Genomic DNA, 24,247 nt, shown 5'->3' with positions numbered 1-24,247 from the left:
CTTTGCTTCCCTAACCCAGCTCATTCTTCCAAGGGGCTAGATCCACTCCTTGTGCTCCACCCCAGCCCTAGGAGTCCTGCAGCTGAGGCAGCATTGCCAGCTCCAGTCCTGCTCATTCCCAGCTTCCTCCCTATGGGCCATGTGGCTGAGGTCTCATCATGCCTTATATCTAAACTCACCCCGAATTTAGGCACGTCATCACCAAGCCTCATCTGGGGCCTGTTTTCTCATTTGTAATGTGAGGGGATTGCACTAGGTGACTTCTAAAGGATCTCTCTTCCAACACTAACATCCTGTGTTTCTAAGTAGGCCAACTATAAAAGAAGTCTGCATTGGCACAGAACAGTTGAGGCTGGGAGCAAGTGAGTCAGACTCAGCAGAAATGTCAAGCTCACTGTGGAGCCAGGAGACCAGAGTGCAGCATGCCACTGGGCAGACAGGAGCCAGGGCCTCAAGCCAGAGATTAGCCTACCCAGACAGCTGTGCGGACAAGATGACGGATGCCACGCCTGGCTTATTAGTCACATTGGTGTTCAAGGAATAAACCACTTCATTTTGTATCCTCCAAAGGACAACATTCATTTATGACCTAAAGCTATTTAGCATGGAGTTTGTAATTCTACCCTTCTCAGAGTTACTGCTGGTGATTTAGGACTCAATATTATCCCATTATTATTTTGTCCATTTGCTTGAAATTACCATCCAATGGGCATTCCCTGAGCATCTAGTTTTACTCTCAAGACTTCCTAAGTCCCTCTCAGATACCTCTCAGGGTGTGTGAAAGAAAAGAGCACAGGCCTTTGGAGACCTACATTTGGACCCCACAGCTACTTACTAGTCATATGGTTCTGGAAAAGTTAATCTCTGAATTTTGTGTGTGTGTGTGTGTGTGTGTGTGTGTGTGTGACAGAGCAAGACTCTGTCACCCAGGCTGGAGTGCAGTGGTGTGATCTCAGCTCACTGCATCCTGCGCCTCCCTGGTTCAAGCGATTCTCTTGCCTCAGCCTCTCAAGTAGCTGGACTACAAACGCATGCCACCATGCCCAGCTAATTTTTGTATTCTTAGTAGAGACAGGGTTTCACCATGTTGGCCAGGCTGGTCTTGAACTCCTGACCTCAGGTGATCCACCCGCCTTGGCCTCCCAAAGTGCTGGGATTACAGGCATCAGCCACCGCACCCAGCTAATCTCTGAATTGTGGATTCCCCATGTGTGAAATGGGATAATAATAACACCTGCCTTGCATATTTGTAGCCCAGGTTAAAGTGTCCACTATATGGAAGGTTCTCAGTAAAGAAGTTCTCCTTCACAGAAACCCTGCTGTTTTGCATGTCTTGAAATCTCTGCCTTCAGGATTGTTTCCCTGAGGTTTGCCTGGCCCTTTCCTTTCTTTCCTCCTTAAGCCTGCAAGGTCTCTGCAGGTCCACACAAGTTTCTGCTCCAATTCCAGACCTGCAGCATGCTAAGTCAGCACTAGCACTTCCTAGAGTAGGGGCTTTTCTCCACCCCATCATGGCTGAGCAATCACAAGCCAAGAAAATCTTGATCAGAAGATGAGATCATAGCTAAAGGCTCTGAGAGCTCCATTGTCTCAGCTTCAGATGCTATTATATAGAAGATTAAAACCCCAGTACTGTGACTCAGTGAGGGCCCAGTTAGGAGATTACAAGAGACAGTGCTGAAGCATTAAAGGTGATAAAGTAAGCATGCCTTCAAGCTACTGAGTATAGGAATTAGCTGTGGGCACACATCTTTGGCAGGCTAGGAACTAACCTTCCTGGTTCCTTCCTTCAAAGGGGTGGTAGTGTCAGGGGACTAGTATAGACATGGGTTGTAGGGCCTTAGAGATCTTTTATGTTTACCCTCTTTTACACAAATGGAGAAACTGAGGCCCACAAGCGGGAATTAACTTGCTCAGATTTGTATAAAGAGAAAAAGCCATATCTGCATTCAAATGCAGGACTCAACCTTATGTTCCAACTGTTTCTATTATCCTATGATAAAATAGTCATTGTTAAAATTTAATGCATTGTGGACACTCACTAAACTTGACTGTTAAATAAGAAGTGTAGGGAATGTTGTTAACAGGATTTCTAGCAGGAGAGCATTCACTTTTTCATCGAATATTTATTGAGTCCTAGAAGGTAAGTAATGGCCAAATTGTTAAGGGTATCAGAGGCTATGCTTAGGCGTGTGGTTTGTATTTTGTAGGCAACAGTCCATCAAAGATTTCAGAGAAGAGAATTAACATGATCAGTTTTAAAGAAAGCACACTAGCAGCAGAGGAGAGGATTAGAAAGCGTCAAATTAGATGCCCGAGGACTTACAGGGCTTTTAGAGTAGTCCTGGCAAGAGATGACTGATGGAGGTCTAAAGAAGGGCAGTGGCAGTAAGGACAGAGAGCAAGCAGAGTCAAAGGCCATTTCTTCTTTTTATTTTATTATTCTTAATTGACATATAATAATTGTACATGTTTATGAAGTACAGGGTGATATTTTGATACATGTATACAATGTGTAATGATCAGGTCAGGATGGTTAGCATAGCCATCACCTCAGACGTTTCTCATTTCTTCATGTTGGGAACATTCAAAATTCACTTTTCTGGCTATCTGAAAATACACAATCAATTGTTGTTAATTATAGTCATGCTACAGTGCTGTAGAACACTAGAACTTCCTCTTTTTTAGCTGCACTGTTGTATTTGTTAACCAACCTTTGGCTATTCCCCCTCTGCTCTACCCTTCCCCACCTCTAGTAACCATTATTCTACTCTCTGCTTCCATGAAATCAACCTTTTACACTTCTACATATAAGTGAGAACCCACCAAACACCATTTCTTAAATGCAGTTAATGGGACTTGGTGGTCAGTGGAAGGGCCAAGTAGAGCAGGAGGCTGGGCCCCAGGCCAGACCAAGCATAGCTTTTCAAGACTCCAGATTCCTGCCTAGGGCCCCAGGCTAACCAGGCAGGCTTCACTCATGGCAGGGCAGCTATTTGATGGCCACTGGGCAGGCTGCAGCCTGCAAACCCTCACTGAAATTCTGACTGTGCAATAAACCAAGGGCATCTGTTTCCCAGCAAAGATGGTTGGTCACCAGAGGCAGTTAAGGAATCTTATTAAAAGTTGTTTACCTAGAGACTTTCAATTAAGGGCAGAAATTCTTAAAGATTTAACTTGTTAGTTTCTACAGCTACCCTGGCTAAAGTTTTCTGATAAGAAGGTAAGCGGCATCCTCTACTTGCTATGGAGATCATGTATTGTAATACTTAATTACACAAAATTCAGCCACACACGGTGGCTCAAGACGCGGTGGCTCACGCCTGTTAATCCCAACAATTTGGGAGGCTGAGGTGGGTGGATTACTTGAGGCCAGGAGTTTGAGACCAGCCTGGCCAACATGGTGAAACCTTGTCTCTACTAAAAATAGAAAAATTAGCCAGGCATGATGGCACGTGCCTGTAGTCCCAGCTACTCGGGAGAAGGCTGAGGTGGGAGAATAATTTGAACCAAGGAGGTGGAGGTTGCAATGAGCTGAGATTGTGCCACTGCACTCCAGTCTGGGCCACAGACTGGGAAAAAAAAAAAAAAAAAGAACCCCAAAACTATAAAGCAAACCATAAAATCTGGTATCAGGCAGTCCTAGGTTTGAGTCCCAGATGGGGGCTCACAAGCTGTATAACCCTGAGTAAGTTACTAAATGTCTTTTAAGATTCCTCTACCATAAAAAGGGGATAACAGTAGTACCTCTGCAAGGATTATTTTCTTAATGATAAGAGAAAATGCATTTTAAGTGCTCAGAACCACGCTTGTCACAGAGCAAGTGGGCAATCAGCGTCAGCTATTGTTAATGTTAACATCTCTACTGACTTATTTTGTAGCATGGCATATAAATAATCACTTTTCCAAGTATGAAAAATTTTTGTGTTCACCACTGTAAAAACCTCCTGTTTGGATATTGTTTTAACCAAATGTCAAAGACTCATGAATGAATGTTGGGACAGAAGAACATTTGATATGTCTACTGTATGTGTAGATTTTATAAACGTGCAACGAAAGCTTTTGTTTTACTTTTCAAAAATTCCATGGTCAAGAGTGATTTTTCTTGATGACTTTGATTTTATTTGCCAGGTGACTTTGAGTAAATCTATTTGACCATTTTAATTTCATTTGCTGTCTCTGCAAAATAAACAGGGCTGGTCTTCAACTCCTGACCTTGTGATCTGCCCTCTTCGGCCTCCCAAAATGCTGGGATTACAGGCATGAGCCACTGCACCTGGCCTGAGCCCACCTTTCATGTCCGGCTCCAGCTTACTCTCCCAACCCTCATTCCCATGATTTTGCTTTCACGCATTCTGTTATAACCAGACTGATCTTGGCTATTTCCTTAGATCCTGTGTGTTTACTGCATCCATGTTTTACTAATGCTGCTCTTCACCTGGAAGCACTTCTCTCCCTTTGTCTGAATTCTTTCTCTAATCTCACCACCAACATTTATATGTCCAAATCCTCCCATTCATCAAAGCTTAGTGTGCAAAGTAGAGGTAATCTTTCTCTTTGGGAGTGAATGTCTCCCTCAGTGGAGCTTCCAGGATACTTTTTGTATGTACCTCTCAGGTGGTACCTGGTAGACCAAGTGGCACAGAGGTTAGGCACATAGGACCTTCAGTCACACCACCTGGCTTCGAATCTCCAGGGTTATTTAGCTAGGCAATATTGGGAAAGTTAAAACAAACAAACAAAAACTCTCCATGCCTCAGTTTCCTCACCTGTAAAAATGGAGTTGATGGTAGTTCCTACCTCTTAAGGTTTCTGTTAGGTTTAAATGAGGCCATAAATATAAAGTATTTATTTATTTATTTTTGAGACAGAGTCTCGCTCTGTCACCCAGGCTGGAGTGCAATGGTACGATCTTGGCTCACTGCAACCTCTGCCGCCCGAGTTCAAATGACTCTTGTGCCTCAGCCTCCTGAGTAGCTGGGATTACAGGCGCATACCAACATGTCCTGCTAATTTTTGTATTTTTAGTAGAGACAGGGTTTCACCATGTTGGCCAGGCTGGTCTCGAACTCTGACCTCAAGTGATCCACCCACCTTGACCTCCCAAAGTGCTAGGATTACAGGCGTGAGCCACCATGCCCAGCCCAATATAAAGCATTTAGAATAGTGCCTTGTCTATACTGACTGTTTAATAAATGCTAGCTGTCATTATTACTCCTCTCCTTCTACCTCATTTTACAGATATAACATCTCTGGGCCAGGCACAGTGGCTCACACATGTAATCCCAGCACTTTGGGAGGCCGAGGCAGGAAGATTTCTTGAGTCCTTAAGTCTGAGACCAGCCTGGCCAACATGGGAAAATCCTACTTCTACACAAAATACAAAAATTAGCCAGGCATGGTAGCACATGCCTGTAGTCCCAGCTGCTTGGGAGGCTGAGGCGGGAGGATCTTTTGAGCCCAGAATGTGGAGGTTGTAGTGAGCCAAGATTGTACCATTGCACTCCAGCCTGGTGACAGAGTAAGACCCTGTCTCAAAAAGTAAAATAAAAATAAAAATAATAACATATCTGTCTTATGTTCCCTCTTAGACTGTACACTTTGAGGGTAGGAGGACATGTGCCTGTTCTTTTTCTTTCTTTTTTTTTTTTTTTGAGATGAAGTTTCGCTCCTGTTGCCCAGGCTGGAGTGCAATGGCACGATCTCAGCTCACTGCAACCTCCGCCTCCTGGGTTCAAGCAATTCTTCTGCCCCAGGCTACCAAGCAGCTAGGATTACAGGCATGAACCACCACATCCAGCTAATTTTTTGTGTGTGTTTAGTACAGATGGGGTTTTACCATGTTGGTCAGGCTGTTCTTGAACTCCTGACCTCAAGTGATCTACCCACCTCAGCCTCCCATCATGTTGGGATTACAGGTGTGAGCCACCATGCCCGGCCAAGCCTGCTTATTTTTTTGAAGCTCCTTTTATGCCTAGAATATAGTCAACACACGAAATTAATTATTTGACAGATTTTAGAAAACTTAAGGCCAACTCTTTTCCCCCTTTTCATATCCACAAGGTGCCTTTACATTAAATTAGTGATTCCATGAATTAAACAGACTTACTCTAATTGAATTTCAAATAGGACATTAGATTAAACAGTCTATAGACAGTTTCATATTAGTACATGTGGTAAGGACATTTTTAAAGAATGTTACATGTGGTGTACAGTTATTTAACAGTAGAGCCTGGACTCTGGCCCATGGCTCCCGACTCCCAGCGCAGGGCCCATTCCACTGCTCCAAACTACCCAATTGTATTATCTTTGCTTCCCATGACCGTGGGTTAGTCTGGCTCCGGCTGGCCATGCACAACAGCCAAAGCCACCATGGAGCAGTTCACACTGCAGAGAGCAGCCTCACCCGTGATCCATGGACAAATTGGTGGACAAACATGTATTAGTGGAAAATATTATGTATTTGTTCAAAGTTCCATTGTAGTCAAGTTTTCAGGTCAAATTCAGATCTATTTCTGAGATATTTTCTACAGCTATGTCTTACATCTTTCAGAGATACTTTTTTGGCCTATGTTCATGGATTTATGCCAAATAGCAGTTTACCCAACACTGTGATTCATTTGTTTGTTTTCTATACACTGTTGGGCTTTTCCTATATTTGGCTTCGACTGAGGACTCTCAGCATATGCTCTGTGTGGCTAGTCAGACTTTTTGGGGTGTGTATATATATATATATATATTTTGGAGATGGGGGTCTCACTGGTTTGCCCAGGTTTGTCTCAAACTCCTAGACTCAAGCAATTCTCCTGCCTCAGCTTCTCAAGCGGCTGGGATTATAGGCATTTGCTAGTATGCCCAGTTTATTTTGGGATCTTAACATAAAAATAAAATAAAATTAGAACAAAGGCCAGGATTTTTCTAATAATAAATCAGGGACTGGTCTTTTTTTTAAACTGAGTAATAACTTCAATTTAATTCTTCTCTTCAGTGAATTTCACAGCATTAAAGTTAAAGCATAATTCAGGTCAAGTAGAATATCAACTCCTGGTGTGTCATTAATAGTACCTAGTTCATGAATAAGAGCCACACAAAGTAGCACAGGTCCACAGAAATGGGCCTGGAGAAATTAGGCCAAACAGAGCTTAAATAAATTAAGGTATAAGATGCTGTCTTCTCCCTCCTCTCAAGCTGCATGTCTTTTCTTATAACTAACCTAAGACACAAGTAGGTACAAGCCTATGGCATAGAGGGGTGCCAGAAGTCTCAAAAGTAGATTCTCCAACCTTCTTCCTTTTTGAAAAAGAACTTTTAAGTTTGGGGTACACGTGCAGGTTTGTTATATGTAAACTTATGTCATGGGGGTTTGTTGTACAGATTATTTTGTCACCCAGGTATTAAACCTAGTACCCATTAGTTATTTTTCCTGATCCTTTCCCTCCTCCCACCCTCCACCCTCTAATAGGCCCCAGGGTGTGTTGTTTCCTATATGTATCCATGTGTTCTCATCATTTAGCTCCCACTTACAAGTGGGAACATGCCATATTTGGCTTTCTGTTCCTGCATTAGTTTGCTAAGGACAATGGCCTCCAGTTCCATCCATGTCACTGCAAAGGACATGATCTCACTCTTTTTCATGGCTGCATAGTATTCCATGGTATATATGTACCATATTTTCTTTATCCAATCTATCATTGATGAGCATGTAGGTTGATTCCACATCTTTGCTATTGTGAATAATGTTGTAATTAACATATGCATGCATGCGTCTTTATAAGAGGACAATTTATATTCCTTTGGGTATATAGCCAGTAATGGAATTGCTGGATCAAATGGTATTTCTGTCTTTAGGACTTGGAGGAATCGCCACACTGTCTTCCACAGTCGTTGAACTAATTTACACTCCTACTAACAATGTATAAGTGTTCCTTTTTCTCCACAATGCTGCCAATATCTGTTATTTTTTGACTTTTTAATAACAGCCATTCTGACTGATGTGAGATGGTATCTTATTGTGGTTTGATTTGCATTTCTCTAATGATCAGTGATGTTGAGCTTTTATTCATATGACTGTTGGCTGCATGTATGTCTTCTTTTGATAAGTGTCTGTTCATGTCCTTTGCCCACTTTTTTAATGGTTTTTTTTTTCTTCTTGTAAATTTGTTTAAGTTACTTATAGATGCTGGATATTAGACCTTTGTCAAATGCACAGTTTGCAATACTTTTCTCCCCTTCTATAAGTGGTCTGTTTGTTGATAGCTTCTTTTTCTGTGCAGTAGCTCTTTAGTTTAATTAGATCCCATTTGTCAATTTTTGCTTTTGTTGCAATTGCTTTTCGCATCTTTGTCATGAAATCTTTGCCCGTGTCTATGTCCTGAATGGTTATATCGCCTAGGTCCAACCTGCTTCTTATGTTTGGTGTTCCTATTTCTAGAGTAGTGTTCCATTGGCAGGAGTTTATTTCACAAACTTCTGTCCATTCCTTTACTAATTCCTTCATTCTTCAAATGTTTAGTAGTGCCACTATGTGCAGGAACTAGGAAGAGAAAAAGGAGTAGGACACAGAACTTTTTTTCTGGGGGGAAGACTAAAATAGGCAGATAGTTAAAATTCTGTCTTTGATGATTATCATGATAGGGCTGTACTATGGGGCTGCCAGTATAGGAGGTGACCCAGAGAAGGGGTCTCATAGAAAATCACAAGGAGAAAGTGTGCATAGGGGAAACATGGTCCTCACAGAGGACAAGCACATGAGCAAAGACAATGTTGAGTGTGGATATCTCTGACAGGGTGAATGTTTTAAGTTGGCTAGCGGTTATTAAGAAAGTAGAATGAACAATAGCCTGCCAGTTTCACAGAGTAAGCTGGGCAGAATTTGACCCACAAGCTAAGACTTGATAGGAAAGTGAGTAAGAACAGACAAAGACTGGAAACCTGGGCCACTGCCCAGCTGGGGCTAAAGTGGGCTTTCAGTTGCTGGAGGACCAACTTAAGGCACTGGAGCCAGAAATGGGGGAGTAAAAAGGCACTAAAAGAAGATGGTCAGAAAATGCCAAGCAGTTACCTATTTGGTAATTTGGAGAAAGTGGCACTGGTTTGCAGCCTTGTATGCCAAAGGGAAGCCATAAATTAAGATGTGAATTAATGTGGTTTATGTAATTAAAACAGGCAAAGCATGTGTTTGGCTTCAGGACTAGGAAGATTGCTGAGTTCCCAAATTATAATCACTCCCACCACTGCACTGTACCCCCAAAGAGCATATGCTCTTCCTCTTACTTAGAATACGTCTGTGCCCTCTTGTTTGCCCTTCAAGGCTTGGCACAAGTATCCCCTCCTTTCCTCATGGCTCAGACTGCTGGGTATCCCTGCTCCAAGCTCCCATAGCAATTAGCACATCCTTCTCCTTGGATCAGCACTCATCGCATTGGATTGTCCGTGTCTATTTAGTTTTCTGTCTCCCTCCCCACTAGGCTGCGAGCTCTCTGAGGGCAGAAATTGCCTTTCATCTCTATATTCCCAGGACTTAACCAAAGACTAAGTACATAGTAGCTGCCAATACATGTCTGTGGGTAGACCAACAGATAGATAGACAGACGGATTGAATGGATGGATGGATGACCCACCCAAATCAGTAATAGTTTGCATTCTCCTTGGGAAGACAGACCTTAGAGGGTGAGTGCCAAGAAAAATGTTGAATATATTTTAAAGCTGTGACAAACCATGGATTAAAAAAACAGGTGCCTTAGTCAAATTCAAACTTACTTGCAATTTGTTGCTTTATGTTCCTGTTCACACAAGCACTGTAATTTTAGATCAGGGTTTGCTTACTAGGCAGGTTTCATAGATGTGGAAGGGGAGCAATCTAATCAAAAAGGCTCAAACTAGGAGCCAAGAGGTCTAGCTTCTCTTCCTGATCTACCCCGCTTCAACTTCCCGATTATGTAACCTAGATGAGCTTCTTATCTCCATAGGTTTCCACTCTCTGGCCTCCTGTCTTTCCCCTTTACACCCATCCTCCACCCAGTTATTTTTCTCGAAAATAAATTAATCATCTTGGTTATTTGCTTTAAAATCTCCTTGCTGCCTCCAGAGCAAAGTCCATCTTCTTTGCAATCAAGCAAGGTCATCCTTTGAGACTGGTCATCCTTTGTCAAGTTCCTTATATCCATTACTCCATGGCCCCATTCCTCTAACCAAGCTCTTTCATGCCTCTGTGTTTTTTCTACACATGGGCTCTGATATCAGAACAACTTTTGGCCCAGTGCAGTAGTTCACACCTGTAATCCCAGCACTTTGGGAGGCTGAGGCAGGCAGATCACTTGAGGTCAGGAGTTTGAGACCAGCCTGGCCAACATGGTGAAACCCCATCTCTATTAAAAATGCAAAAATTGTCCAGGCATGGTGGTGGGCACTTGGAGTCCCAACTACTTCGGAGGCTGAAGCAGGAGAATCGCTTGAGCCCAGGAGGTGGAGGTTGCAATGAGCTGAGATTGCGCCAATGCACTCCAGCCTAGGTGACAGAGCGAGACTCCGTCTAAAAAAAAAAAAACAACAATAACAACAACTTTCTACACTCATTCCACCTGGTGAGCTCCTCTTTGTTCATCTTTTAAGACCCAGCCAGTGAAGCCCTAGAAGTTGCTTTCTCAACAAGGCCTCTTCTAACTCCTTCAGTGAGTGTGAGCACCTCCTCCACTCTGCTCCCATAGCATTTTCTCTTGTTTATGTCAGATCCCTTATAACCCTGATAGAAATTTGCTTACTCATCCATCTATCTCAGTTGCAAAACTCTGAGTTCCTCTAGGCCAGGGGCCATTATTAGTTGCCAGCACTCAGAACGTTCTACAATATATGCTGGTTGAAAAAAATCAACTGAGTTATACTGAATTTTACATGAACTGTCTCCCTAACTGTGACTGTTATTCACTTCTCTATATATAAAATCTAATACTGAGATTGGGCTTTGTGAGCCTTGATCAGATAGTAGGCATTATTCTGTCCCCTTTATATTTGGTAACAACACTTAATTCTTATCTCAGCCCTGCAAAGCCTACATTACCATTACCATTACTATTACTGCTATTTACTGGCCAGGCACAGTGGCTCATGCCTGTAATCTCAGCAGTTTGGGAAGCCACAGTGAGAGGATCGCTTGACCCCAGGAGTTCGAGATCAGCCTGGGCAACACAGTGAAATCGAGTCTCTACAAAAAAAATTTTTAATTAGCCTGACACGGTGATATGCCCCTGTAGCCCCAGCTGCTCAGGAGGCTGATGAGGGAGGATTGCTTGAGCCAGGGAGGTGGAGGCTCCAGTGAGCTGTGATCATGCCACTGCACTCCAGCCTGGGTAACAGAGCAAGACCCTATCTCAAAACTAATTAATTAATTAAATACTACTGTTGCCATTACTTTAAAGATAAAGAAACTGAGGTCTAAAGAAGCTAAGTATCTTTCCCAAGTTATACTTAGTAGGTGGAAAAGCTAATATTTAAATTGAAGCCCCTTTCTTTCAAACTTCAAAACCCACGACCTTTCCACAATACCCCTACTTCCCCAGAGGCCTGCACCTAGTAGGTTCTCGTTTGGTTGTTTAATTGCTCTGAACTGCTTTGACTAGGACTATGAGAGTCAGGCTCACCCCAACTTGCAGCTGACGCTTGGCCATTGCATGACTCATCCATGAAAGCCCAGACAGCCGTATCTGAACGCTGGCGCACATGGAGATGAGACGCAGATCCTCTTTCTGGCAGGAAGTTGTGTCTTCTAGCACATGGAACCAGCACTCTATTTCCTGGGATCAGATGGAGCTCTCAGCAAAGAGGACCTCTCACAGTTCATGGGTTTGTCCTGATATCTAGCCCAGAAAATGCTTCCTGGCTCCCTGGAGAATGAGAAATTATTGGCTTCTGTGATGTTTTTCTAATCATTGAGCCCTCAAGGTGAAAGGTCTCCCGGATGGAAGTGAACATACCAAGTTTACCCAACCCAGCATGGCCTCAGGCAACCCCCAGCCACTCTCCACTAGGGCCCACATAACAGCTGGGGCTTCTTCTTGATAGATGTTCCTCAGCTCCTTGGCATACTTTACCCCCAAGTGTAGAAGTCTTCCAGGCCCCTGTGCCGCTGACATAAAGCAGAAATCCCACCGCAGAGCTCCCTTCAGGCTGGAAACTGTGCACAGAGCCCTCAGAAGTTTCCTCTTATTCTATTTTCCATGGTTGCTGCTAACACTTCAGTTTATGTGGAGAACAGAGGCTCACAAAAGGATGTATGCTCTTGTCCTGAAAAATGTCCCATAGGCATATAGGAGAGAGCCCAGAGAAGTGTATTTACATGCTTGTGAATACTTATTATGTACCAGCCGTCTTACATACACCTTTTTTCTTGTTTAATCATCATGGCAATTATTTTCCTCTTTTAAAGATGTGTAAACTGAAACTGACTCTAAGCACAACAGCACTTTTTGTTTTTCATTAATAAAAGAGATACTGTGAACCTTTGACCTTAGGCCGGAGAAACAGTGCCTGGAGCTCAGCACAGGAGAAGGTAGGACATAGCCCCAGGTAGAATCCTTGCATAAGACAGAGTCTGCTCATTGTCTGAGACTCCATGATATTTTGCAAGTGTTTTCCCACTGGAATCAGGAATTAGATCTGGAGCCCAAATCCAGCTGTCCAGTAATGTGAAAAGAAGAAGCAGTTTGGGTTTTACCAAAAGATACTTAGACTAGAAGTTTGAATACATTTGCTTGAATTCTAGCTCTGTTATTTAACAGATGCGAAACCATAGTTTGGTTTTCTCATCTGTGAAGGGGGAATAAAAGTTACCAATCCATTTTAGGGTTTTTGTGAACATTAAACAAGATATTGAACATATGTGTGGAGGCCTGTAGAGGCCTGGCCTAGTCAAAAGTGAATAATTTTCTTCTCCATTGCCCTTTCTTTAGAGCTCCATCCATGATTGGACTGCACCTCATTCCTCAGATTAGTTTTTCTCCCACCCCTACCTTCACCAAGCTAAATGAAGAACAGTTTGGTATACAGGAAGGGGCATAGACTAGAAATTTAGTGACTTAAGTTTGAGTTCTGATTTTATGAATTACTGGCTGTGAGATATTCAAGTGAGTTGACAAGCCTCAATTTCCTCATCTGTTAAATGGGAATAGGATCTCAGTACTTACTTCTAGGGTTGCCTGAAGACTACGAAAGAGTATGAATACACTAATGCTTTGTCAGTTCTAACGTTCTATACAAATGCAAGTTATTCATCCAGCAAATATTTTTGACCACCTGGTATGGGTCAGGCATGTGCCATGATGAGGGTACAAAGACAATAAGACATGATCTCCTTTGAGCTTGCAGTCTGATGAGGAGACAGATAAGTACATGGGTAAATACAACACAGTGTGTATGTGCCATATCAGGGGAGGGGCAGAATGCCTGAAGCACAAAGGAAGGGCACAGTGTGAGTTATCTATTGCTGCAAAACAAATTACCCCAAAACTTTGCAGCTTAAAACAACAAACATTTATTATCTCATATCATTTCTGAGAGTCAGGAATCTGGCAATGACTCAGTTGGATAGTTCTGGCTCAGGCCTTTCATGGAACTTTCATGGAATCAAGCTGTTGGCTGCAATCTCTCTCTCTCTCTTTTTTTTTTTTTTTTTTAAGAGATGGGGTCTCCCTCTCACTTTGTTGCCCAGACTGGTCTTGAACTCCTGGGCTCAACTATCCACCCACCTCGGCCTCAGCCTCCCAAAGTGCTGGGATTACAGGCGTGAGTCACCGCACCTGGCCTTCTGCAATCTTTAGAGACTTGACTATTGACTAGAGATGACAAATCTACTTCCTAGCTCACTGACATGTCTGTTGGCAGGAGGCTACAGTTCCTTGTCATGTGACCTTCTCTGTAGGTCTGCTCAAGACGGCTTTTCCCCAGGGATACGCAAAAGAGAGAGCACATCTAAGAAAGCCCTCAAGAGGAAGCTGCAGTGTCTTTTACAACCTAATCTCATAAGCAGTATATGAGATCTGCCATTTTCACTTCTGCCATTGTGTGTTGGTCACAGAGATCAATCCTGGTACAAAGTAGGAGGGGACTACACAAGGGTGTGAAAACCAGGAGGTGGGGCTCACTGGGAGCCACCTGGAATGCTTGCTATAGAAGGTACCCAACACACTGGGAGAGAAGAGGAGCCAGGAAAAGTTTTTTGAAGCTTAAGTCCAGGTGCATTTTTACTGCTTCTCACAGTCTCTGCTGGATATTGGGCTAGTAAGAGGGAACTTTTTTTTTTCCTATTTACATTATTCTGCTATTAAACAATGACATTGTAAATAATACAGAGCAGACTTAGAGCTGTCCAGAAGTGGTAATGACTTTGCCGGTGGGTTTCCAGAGCAGCTGCATCCTGGTGAGGTCAGACCCCACTGGCCTCTTGTATGGCCTTTCAAGTCCATAGCCCACTCAGAGATGACCACCAATAACCACTACTTGTCCCTATTCATAATGCACCTCACACTGTACTGCAATAATGTGCTTATGTGTCTGATATCCCTCTAGACTGCCCTGAGTAGGCAAGGAACATGTCTCTGGCACATGGCTGTGTCTACCATCCAGGATGATGGTACTGTGCCTAACAGTTGGATGGCACTGTGCCTAACAGTTGGATGAAAAAAATTAATGGAATTTAAATAAATCAGAGGACACTGAAAACAGGCTCAATACAGGTAAATAATTATGTTTATGGAATTAGGCTAGGTGATTCCTGAGTCTCAGGCCCTATGATATATGCTTTGCATATTTTATTTCATTTAATACTCATAATAAGCCTACGATAGGTATAATTATCCCCATTTAACAGATGAGGAAACTAAGGTCATAGAACTAGAAAATGGCAGAGCCTAGATTTGACCCCAGGCCTATCAGATTCCAAAGCCTGTGCAACTAATCATATCACATCTGGTGCTAGATCTTCTCAAACACACAATTGCAGATCTGAGGGACTTTTGGTGACTAAAAAAACAGATACAAAAATTAAACAGCCTTAAGGAACAAATTGACGAACACCTAAGAACCAGGTATTTTCCCTACATACACATGCCTGTGTGCAAGTGTACACACACACACACACACACACACACACCCCTTATTTTTCCAGGAAAGCCTAGTTTAAGTCCCACCTCTTCCAGGAAGCCTTCTTTGACTCACAGTGATGTTTGTCTCCCTCAAACTCCTGCTGCACTTGCGATGGTGCCATTCAGCTGGTATTTACCCTAGGGAGTCTTGATTTGCAGTTTATCCTATTTGTAACTCAGGTTCATGGGTTTCTTCTAGGAGTCTTGATTTGCAGTTTATCCCGTTTGTAACTCAGGTTCATGGGTTTCTTCTCCATACACTGAGAAAGCTGGACTACTTCCCAAAGGACCTTTCTGTCTTGCACATTATAGGAGGTACTTCCTGACTCCCCACCAGCACATCACCTCCTTGCAGGAAGGGCCATGTTTTTGCATGTGGCAGGCCCTCACTGACAGCAGCGCTTTTACCTGATTAGGTTGGAAGAGCCCACTCTCTATTGTCTCCTGACTAGATAGAAAATTCCTAGAGACCCATTATCACATCCTAGCATCTAGCAGAGGGCGTGGAGTGTAGGAGGTTCTCCATAAGGAAATCCTGGATAAATACATGAGTGAGTGAATAAATGAAATGGTGGCAATGATTTTAACTTTAATGAAAACCTCTAGTATCCTTGGCATTACTACATTAATAGGAATAATGTCTTCTACTTGTTTTGTGCTTTGTCTTTCTCCAGGAAACATCTCCTTCAGGCCCTTTTCCTCCCCCCAGGGATTTTGCCTGCAGAACTAGGACAGAACACTTGAAATCAGAGTAGGCAGAGCTAGAGACACATGAACAAACTTTGACTTGGCTTGTCTCAAACTGCATGCCAACCCATCACCCTTCTGTTTGGACTTATTACCACATTACCTTCCTTTATTGCAAGATGTTTTCATAACATGAAGCAATAACCCAGCCTACAGCTTTATTTGCACAGGTTATACCTGTGATCAGCTTCCTCTCAGATGCCATCCCCCATCTCCCACAGTAGGGGAGGAGGTTACTCCTTCATCTTAGCAGTGGCATTTCTCCCCTGGATCCCACTGTCAAATGGGAGATTTCTAGGAAGCCTCCTTCAACAGCTGCTCCTACACAGGATCAGAGGCCTCCTCTTAATCTCCCTCATTGTCTCTGCTAGGACCTTCCCCTGTTTTACCTATTTTTCTATTTTCTGCCTTACTGTCAGGAAGGCATATAGTACAGTAGTAAAGAGCATGGGTTTTGCAATTAGAGCTGGATTTTCATCCTGGATCTGCCTCTTATTAGCTATTCAGCTTGGGCAAGTTACCAAACTTCTTTGAGCTTCAATTTTCTTATTTGTAAACCAGGAATAATAATATTACCTGCTTCATAGGGTTATTGTGAGGATTAATACTGCAAGGGGTTCAGAACAGAGCCTGCAAATAATACACACTTCAGTAAATGTTATCTATCACAACTATTACATGGTGTGTTGACTGCTCACGCTGAGGATGACATGGGTAGCAAGAGGCTGGGGTGAGTTTTCATCATCATCAACATTTTGATGGAAAAAGAGAGAAATTCAGATTTACCAGCAAGGCACGGTGGCTCAGGCCTGTAATCCCAGCACTTTGGGAGGCTAAGGCAGGCAGATCACCTGAGGTCAGGAGTTCAAGACCAGCCTGGCCAACGTGGCAAAACCCCGTCTCTACCAAAACCAAAAATTAGCTGGGAATGGTGGTGCATGCCTATAGTCCCAGCTACTTGGGAGGATGAGGCACGAGAATCATTTGAACCCAGTAGGCGGAGATTGCAGTAAACCAAGATTATGCCACTGCACTCCAGGCTGGGCGACAGAGCAAGACTCTGTCTCCAAAAAAAGAAAGAAAGAAAGAAAGAAAGAAAGAAAGAAAGAAAGAAAGAAAGAAAGAAAGAAAGAAAGAAATTCAGATTTACCAAACACTAGACTGAGAGCCTTAGTCACCCAAACACATTTAATATTTAGAAGGAACACAACTTGCTGGAAAAGCTCAGGGGGTAAAGGTGGTTGCTCCACGTCACACAGCCAGGATGGGAAGCAGGTTTTTCTGACTCATTTCTTTCCCTGTTCCCCAGCAGAACCTTCTGGGGCCCGCTGGAGCTTTTTGTTTTGTCCTTCTCAGGGATGAACCCATGCATTTACCTTGATCATTGATGATCAAGGTCATCAATTGATGATATGAAAGTCATCCTTTCTCACACTTAGAGCTAACACTGCTGTGTATGTTTTGCTCCTACCTTTTTCCCACTTCCTTTAAGTGGCCTCAAGATGTTCAGTGAGTCCTGCTCCGACTTCTCTTTTCCACTCAGCACCCATGTCTCTGGTTTCCTGGCAAACTCTTTGCTATCTCTGACATTATTGCCCTCCTCCTTTTGTTACCCAGAAATTCATTCCCATGGCCTCAGCTTACCCTGTGTCTCAGACTGTCTGTGCTAACCTCAGCAGGATTGGTATCAGAAGCCCAGGCCAGGCCTGAGCTGGCTCAGCTTCACGCCAGGCTGGGGCTGGGGGATGGGGGCTGGTCATAGGGAATCAGGGAGATGACAGAGACAGGAAAGTAGCTTCCCTAGCAGGTGAGGGCAGACAGTGTGCCTGGAGATGCCACAGAAGCAATTGAGAAGTTAGAAATCCTCTGCCAGGGCTCCTGGGAAATCTCACAGGGAGGAAATCTGCAAGGCTTTGGACCTAGCGGAGTTAGTATAAGGCAGGCTGAATGCCAGGTTCTAAACTGGTTTTGGGTCAGGAGGAATTCAGTTCCAACAGGATCCAAAATTGGAATGTGATTGGGAATTTTTGAACAGGCCCAGTTTCAGTTTATTTGTAATAATAAACCGTTACATTGTTCCAGAAAGTCCATTATTTTGGCATCCAGACTGAACGATCCAACACAGAAATTATACTAAAAATCCTTTGGTAGACATTGGGTTCTGATTTTTAGTTCTGAAAACCCAGTCTCTGTACGTAACTCATATTCCATCATCTAAAATATCTAGGACATGCTATCATCATATTCCATTTTTCTAACTTCCTGGGATAAATACTTTTGCCTACCATCTTATTTGTTCTATCAAATTTAACAAGTTTTAATTACACAAGTGATTATAAATACATGAATACATTCTTTGCTTTTTTTTTTTTTTTTTTTTAAGAGACGAGGGTTTCACTAGGTTTCACTATGTTGGCTAAGCCTGGTCTTGATCTCCTAGGTTCAAGCGATCCTCTTACTTCTGACTCCCAGATTTCTGGGATTATAGGCATGAGCCACTGCACCTGGCCTGCAAAATGTTTTAAAATAAACAAGTAGAAGGTAAAAAGTAAAAATCTTACATATTCCCACTCAACCCCACCTTCTTCTGTAAATTGTCGTGCTCTCAGTTTCTGCCGTAAGTTTCTCTACACACTTACATATTTAGGAACATGCAATGGTATACAGGGCCAGGCGTTTGGGAAAGAGATGGGTGGACTACCCTGGCAGAGGGAAGTATTTTATCCCTGACATTAAGTCCTTTGCATGTCTGATCTTGAACTCCTAGGCCCAAGCGATCCTCTTGTCTCTGCCTTCCAGAGTTCTGGGATTATAGGCGTGAGCCACCACACCTGGCATGAAAAATGTTTCTCATAATATCCCTATGAAATAGGTACTGCATATTGTTATCCCTAGTTGACTGCTGAAGCAGCTAAGGTAATCTCACCCAAAGCCTCAGGACTAGTAAGTAGCCAAACTGGGATTTGAACCACAGCACTTTAACTCCAGTGTTGGCACTGTTTACTGGCTGTGCTATGGGAGTCTCCTGGTGTTCTCTCTAATTTTTGCTAAATTTACTGCATAAATGGACTCTTCTACAAACTTTTCTCCAGGTTAGATAGCTAGAAATGGAAAATTTTCATACCTACTTCCAAGTTGCTCTCTAGAAACTGTGATAGCAACTGATACTCCCACAGAGTTTGAGCGTGTCATTTCCCCTGAAGTTTTGCTAAGGTTGGATTTTATTGTTTATTCGTTTTTGACAATCTGAAGATTAAAAATATTTCATACTTATTTTAAGTTACATTTCCTTATGTACCCATAAGACTGAACATTGTTATATGCTTATTGAAAACTTACATTTCTTCCTCCGTTTAATTACCTGTTCAATTCCTTGGTTCATTTTTTTTAATAGTTTAGTTTAATTTGTATTTTATATTCATTCATAAGTACTCCTTATGTATTAAGGATATTAATCTTTTGTTGTATATTTGGCAACTAATCTGTCCTTTTCACTCTTTTTTAACTTTTGCTTATGGTATTTTTGTTGTATGAAAGTCTTCAATTTAAAAAATAGTAAAACTGTATATTTAACATAGTTAATTATTAGTATTTTGGGTATAATAACTATATTTATGAATAAAATGACATCTGATATTTGCTTCAAAATGATCCAGTGAGGGTGGGCAGATAGATGAAACAAGACTGGCTATGAATTTGATGATTGTTATGTTTGGTGATGCACACAGAAGGGATCATTGCACCATTCACTCCACTTCTGTAAAAATAAAAAGTTAAAACCCTCTAGTCAAATCGGTCCCTCTTATCTTTTGTAATGCTCTCTGTTCTGAAATTTGCTCAAGAGGAACTTTTCCATTTTCGTACTATAGAAATAGTATCCTATATTTTGTCTTACTATTAATTTTTTTTAATTTAGCTCTTTAGTCAAGCTGAAAGTTACCTTGTGTTTGGTAAAAATCTAACTTTTATTTTTTTGATACGGAGTCTCACTCTGTCTCCCAGGCTGGAGTGCAGTGGTATGAGCTCAGCTCACTGCAACCTCCACTTCTTGGGTTCAAGCAATTCTCTTGCCTCAGCCTCCAGAGTAGCAGGGATTACAGGCTTGCACCACCATGCCCAGCTAATTTTTGTATTTTTGGTAGAGATAGGGTTTTACCACGTTGGCTAGGCTGGTCTTGAACTCCTGACCTCAAATGATCCACCCGCCTCAGACTCTCAAAGTGCTAGGATTACAAGAGTGAGCCACCATGCCCGGCCCCAAAAATCTAACTTTTGTTTTCCAAATGGAAAGCTAATTATCCAGTGTGACTTATGGGATAATCCTTTTTTTTTTATTTCCAATCTTAAATGTCACCTTTTATCTCTAACAAATTCCCATCTATGCACATGCCTGTTTCTGGGCTCTAGAATGAATTTACTGAGTCTGCTTTATTAACTCATTGTTTTCATTACCATCTGTCTCTTCCAAATGAGCTTTAGAATCAGCTCATCAAGTTCCAGAAAAAAAACATTTCTGGTTTTTTAATTGAGATTTTATTAGGTTTATAGATCAATTTTTTTTTTTTTTTTTTTTTTTTTTAAAGACAGGGTCTTACTCTGTTGCCCAGGCTAGAGGGCAGTGGTGCGATCTCGGCTTACTACAACCTCAGCCTCCCAGGTTCAAGCGATTCTCATGCCTCAGTCTTCTGAATAGCTGGGATTACAGGCATGTGTCACCATGCCGGCTAATTTTTGTATTTTTAGTAGAGACAGGGTCTCACCATATTGGCCAGGTTGGTCTCGAACTCCTGACCTCAAGTGATCTGCCCGCCTTGACCTCCCAAAGTGCTGGGATTATAGGCATGAGTCACCGTACCCAGCCTTATAGATCAATTTGAGGAGAACTGACACCTTCACATTACTGATCCTTCATCCAGGAAATGGTACATCTCTCCCGTTATTTTTTGTTGTTTAGTGAAGTCATAAAGAATATTTATTGCTAGATTTAAGTATTTTTATTTTCTAAAACTTCCCGTTCTCTTCATTTGGGAATTAATGCAAGATTTTTATTAACTTTTTTAATATTGGGCATCAAAAACTGCTTAGACAACTGTAGGTTTGCTAGTTTCTCACCTTGTCACTGTTGCTTGTATATAGCATCTTCTTTTCTTAAATTTAATTTTCCTTCATGGCTCACTGCAGCCTTGACTTCCTGGAATTAAGTGATCTTCCCACCTCAGTCCCCCAAGTAACTAGGACTACAGGCACGTGCTACCACACCTGGCTAATTTTTGTATTTTTGGTAGATACAGGATTTCCCTGTGTTGACCAGGCTGGTCTTGAACTCCTGAGCTCAAGCAATCCACTCTCCTTGGCCTCCCAAAGTACTGGGATTATAGGTGTGAGCCACCACCCCAGCCTAGTTTCCTATTTCTGTTTTGAGGTACCTGACTTAATGTTCTACAAGCAGTAATCAGTTTAAATTTTGTGGACCAACTAGGTAAAGCAGTTAATTATAATTATGCTATCATCATGCATGAATATAAATTAGAGTGGTACAAATGCTTCAGTTGAGGTCTTTTAAGTTTTTACGTCCACTAAATTAAAGATTGAGTAGCAAATCGAAATTAAAACTAGAGGAAAAGTCAAAGTTCAGCTTCTAGCTAGAGTCATTATAGCAACTCCAGGAAATAAATCTGCATGCACAGAAGGGAGAGCAAGAGGAAATAACTGTTAATCTCTAATATGAGCTCCAGGCAATTGTTTTTCTATTTCTTCAATACTTTCATGTTGAGATGACTAGAATTATGATTCTTTCTTTCATGTATTCCATTATATTCTCTGTCATATTTTTCTCTTGAAACCTGTCTCAGGAAGAGCCAACTTTCTGAAGGAGACAGAATCATCATGCCTTCACATTCCTAAAGATGGGGTAACCTGGGTTTGTTCTTTCTCTCTATATATATTTTTAATATGGAAACTTCATGAATTTGTGTGTCATTCTTGTGCATGGGCCATGCTAATCTTCTCCATATCATTCCAATTTTAGTATATGTGCTGCCGAAGCCAGCACAGGGTTTGTTCTTTCTAATCTCATTTGGTTCATTCATTCATTCATTCATTCAACAAATATTCATTGAGCATCTATGACACTGGTTTTCAACCTGGTTACATAATGAAACCACCCAGGGAACATTTCCAAAATACCATTACCAGTTTTCACCCATAGATTAATGGAACCTAGGCCAGACCTATACATTTCTAAAGCTCCTCAAGCAATTATGATGCATATGAGGGTTGAACACAGCTGCCCCATGATATATTAGGTCCTGCGCAAACAAGAGGGGATGCAAATAAAAATAAATAATTGCTAACATTTATTGAGAATGCATACTGTACGTCAGGCACTATTCTCAGTTCCTTATGTGTTTTAACACATTTAATCCTCTCAACAATCCTAGAAGGTATTATTCAGTCTCACAAGAAAACTGAAGCACAGAGAGGCTAAGTAACTTGTTCAAGGTAACACATCTAGGAAGCGGCAAAGTCAGGTCCTGGAGTCCATCCTCACTTTTCTATGGTCCATCCATAGTATCATAGTCGAGCAAATAATGAAAACACAGGAGATATGTATCAAGAACACCTAAAGTGACAGGTGGAGGAAGGAGATAGGGTCAGGAAGGCTTCCTGTAGGAGGTGGCACTTCAATTAAATAGAGGAAAAATGGAAACCACAGAGGCAAAGTGGGGAGTAGAGTTCCTCAGATTCCTTCCTCCCCTGTCTTGCTACACAACCTGCCTCCCCTAGTCCCAGGAGCTCCGTCCTCCCTCTTCTCCACACTGAAAACACTGGAATGCCCTCAATCATCCTTAATACTCCTAACATTTCAACTGGGAAGTCTGAAGTCATGCACAATTACTCATGCAATTTTTCCTCCAGACAATAGGTCCTTCTGTGTGCTTCTCATTCAAATATATAAAGCTTCACTCTGTTGTTTTAAAAAAGTCTTTGTTGTAGAAACAATTCACAAATGTGTCAAACAAACATTGGTTCCCCACCCCCTTCTCTGTCCCCTCACCTGATTGGGATGCTAGCCTGCCAGGGACGTGTGCCCGCTTGCCGACTCTGCCCAGAATGGAAGCTAGCCCTGCATTTCACTTCACTTCTAACCAAGTGGGGCTCTAAGTTTAAGTTTGAGGTTAACCTCAGGGGGCATTTAGCCACACCTGCCACCCCCTCTGCCTGGCCTCAGGGGTGGGAACAGACTTCTGTTGGAGAAAGGGAAATGCTTGATGCTGCTAATTAACTGTGGGAGGAAAGGAAACCCTCTCCAGACACCAAAAATACCAAAGAAGAACATTATAAAAAGCAGCCTTTGTACCAGCCAGCCACATCATTCAGCCCAGCCCAGGCTGGGGCTGGAGGGAAAAATAGCAACTCTCGCAGCCACTAAGTTCCTGCATCCCAAGTGGGCACCTCAGGAGGTCATGCCCTGAGTGAATGTCTGCTAGAGGAGGGGGTTCCAGGACCATGGCGGGAGTCTGGCTGCCTTCCCAGCTGGCCTTTGGCAAACCACAGGAAGCTGCCTGAAGCAGCATGTTTATAAGGTGACTTGTGAGACTTCCTTAGAATAGCAACAGGCCTGTTTCATAACTTAAAAGCCGAAGAGTGTGTGTCTGTGGAGGTATGAGGTGGAGCTGCGGGACCTTACTTTAGAGTCTGGGTAATCTCACTAAGGCAGGTTGCTTTCCCACCCTGTGCTTATCAATTTAGGGGCTGATCCTAGCTCTGCAGATGGGACTATCTTAAACAGGGAAGTGTCACCTACCAGCCAGCCCAAATCCCTGAGGCTTGAGTGCTACAGGGCTGAAGTGAGTTTGAGTATCTGGGAGATACTCCCAGATACTCCCCTCAGACCAGAGGGGAGTCTGTTGGGGAGGGCTGGAGTTGCTTTGAGAATTGGGATTTGTTCACAAGTAGGAGGGCAGTCAGGCTTTTTGGCTGGGATCTTAAGTTAAAGAGGCTGCAGAATTTGGCTGCTGACCAGTATAGGGGAATGAGGTGAAACCCGAGGGTGGCCTTAGAATGGAGGATTGAGGACCTTAGAATTTGAAAGCTGCCAGAACTACATTGGAGGTTCTTGGAGGGCATGTTTACAGGGTCTGCCTTCTTTTATAGGGGCTGGGACTGATTCCCAAGACTCTAAATTGCCAAAACCAGGAAGTTGGGGTACTAGGATTTCATACCAGGCAAGTTTCCCAGTCTCTCACTCCAATAACATTTTTGCATCTGGGCAGACAAGGGGGAGATTCCGCCACAATAATACCACATGTGCAGGATCCTTGGCAGCTGCGCGTGTGGTGGCACATCCCTTTCCCTCCCTTCCT

The 24,247-nt window shown here is 42.6% G+C and overlaps 1 long non-coding RNA gene and 1 other non-coding gene across 5 annotated transcripts in view; both read right to left on the bottom strand.

The window, feature by feature from the left end:
- Positions 1–234: 234 nt before the first annotated feature.
- LOC105468863 (uncharacterized) overlaps positions 235–24,247 on the bottom strand; it is a 101,246-nt gene continuing 77,233 nt past the window's right edge. For 2 of the 4 annotated variants that reach the window (XR_979673.3, XR_979677.3), the window contains 2 exons: positions 11,637–11,879; positions 235–2,610 (listed from right to left, as the gene is read on the bottom strand). This is a non-coding gene — a long non-coding RNA (uncharacterized lncRNA). Of the gene's footprint in view, positions 2,611–5,889; positions 5,975–11,636; positions 11,880–12,086; positions 12,280–24,247 lie in introns of all 4 variants that reach the window. The other 2 variants (XR_011611232.1, XR_979675.3) reach the window with 2 other exon arrangements.
- LOC112424468 (U6 spliceosomal RNA) lies at positions 21,827–21,933 on the bottom strand. The gene has a single exon (XR_003015222.1). It is a non-coding gene; the product is annotated as a U6 spliceosomal RNA (small nuclear RNA).

This window comes from Macaca nemestrina, chromosome 12 (genome assembly GCF_043159975.1).
Source record: "Macaca nemestrina isolate mMacNem1 chromosome 12, mMacNem.hap1, whole genome shotgun sequence".
Taxonomy (NCBI): domain Eukaryota; kingdom Metazoa; phylum Chordata; class Mammalia; order Primates; family Cercopithecidae; genus Macaca; species Macaca nemestrina.
The sequence above is the reverse complement of the archived record's forward strand: the minus strand, read 5'-3'. Positions and strand labels throughout refer to the sequence as shown.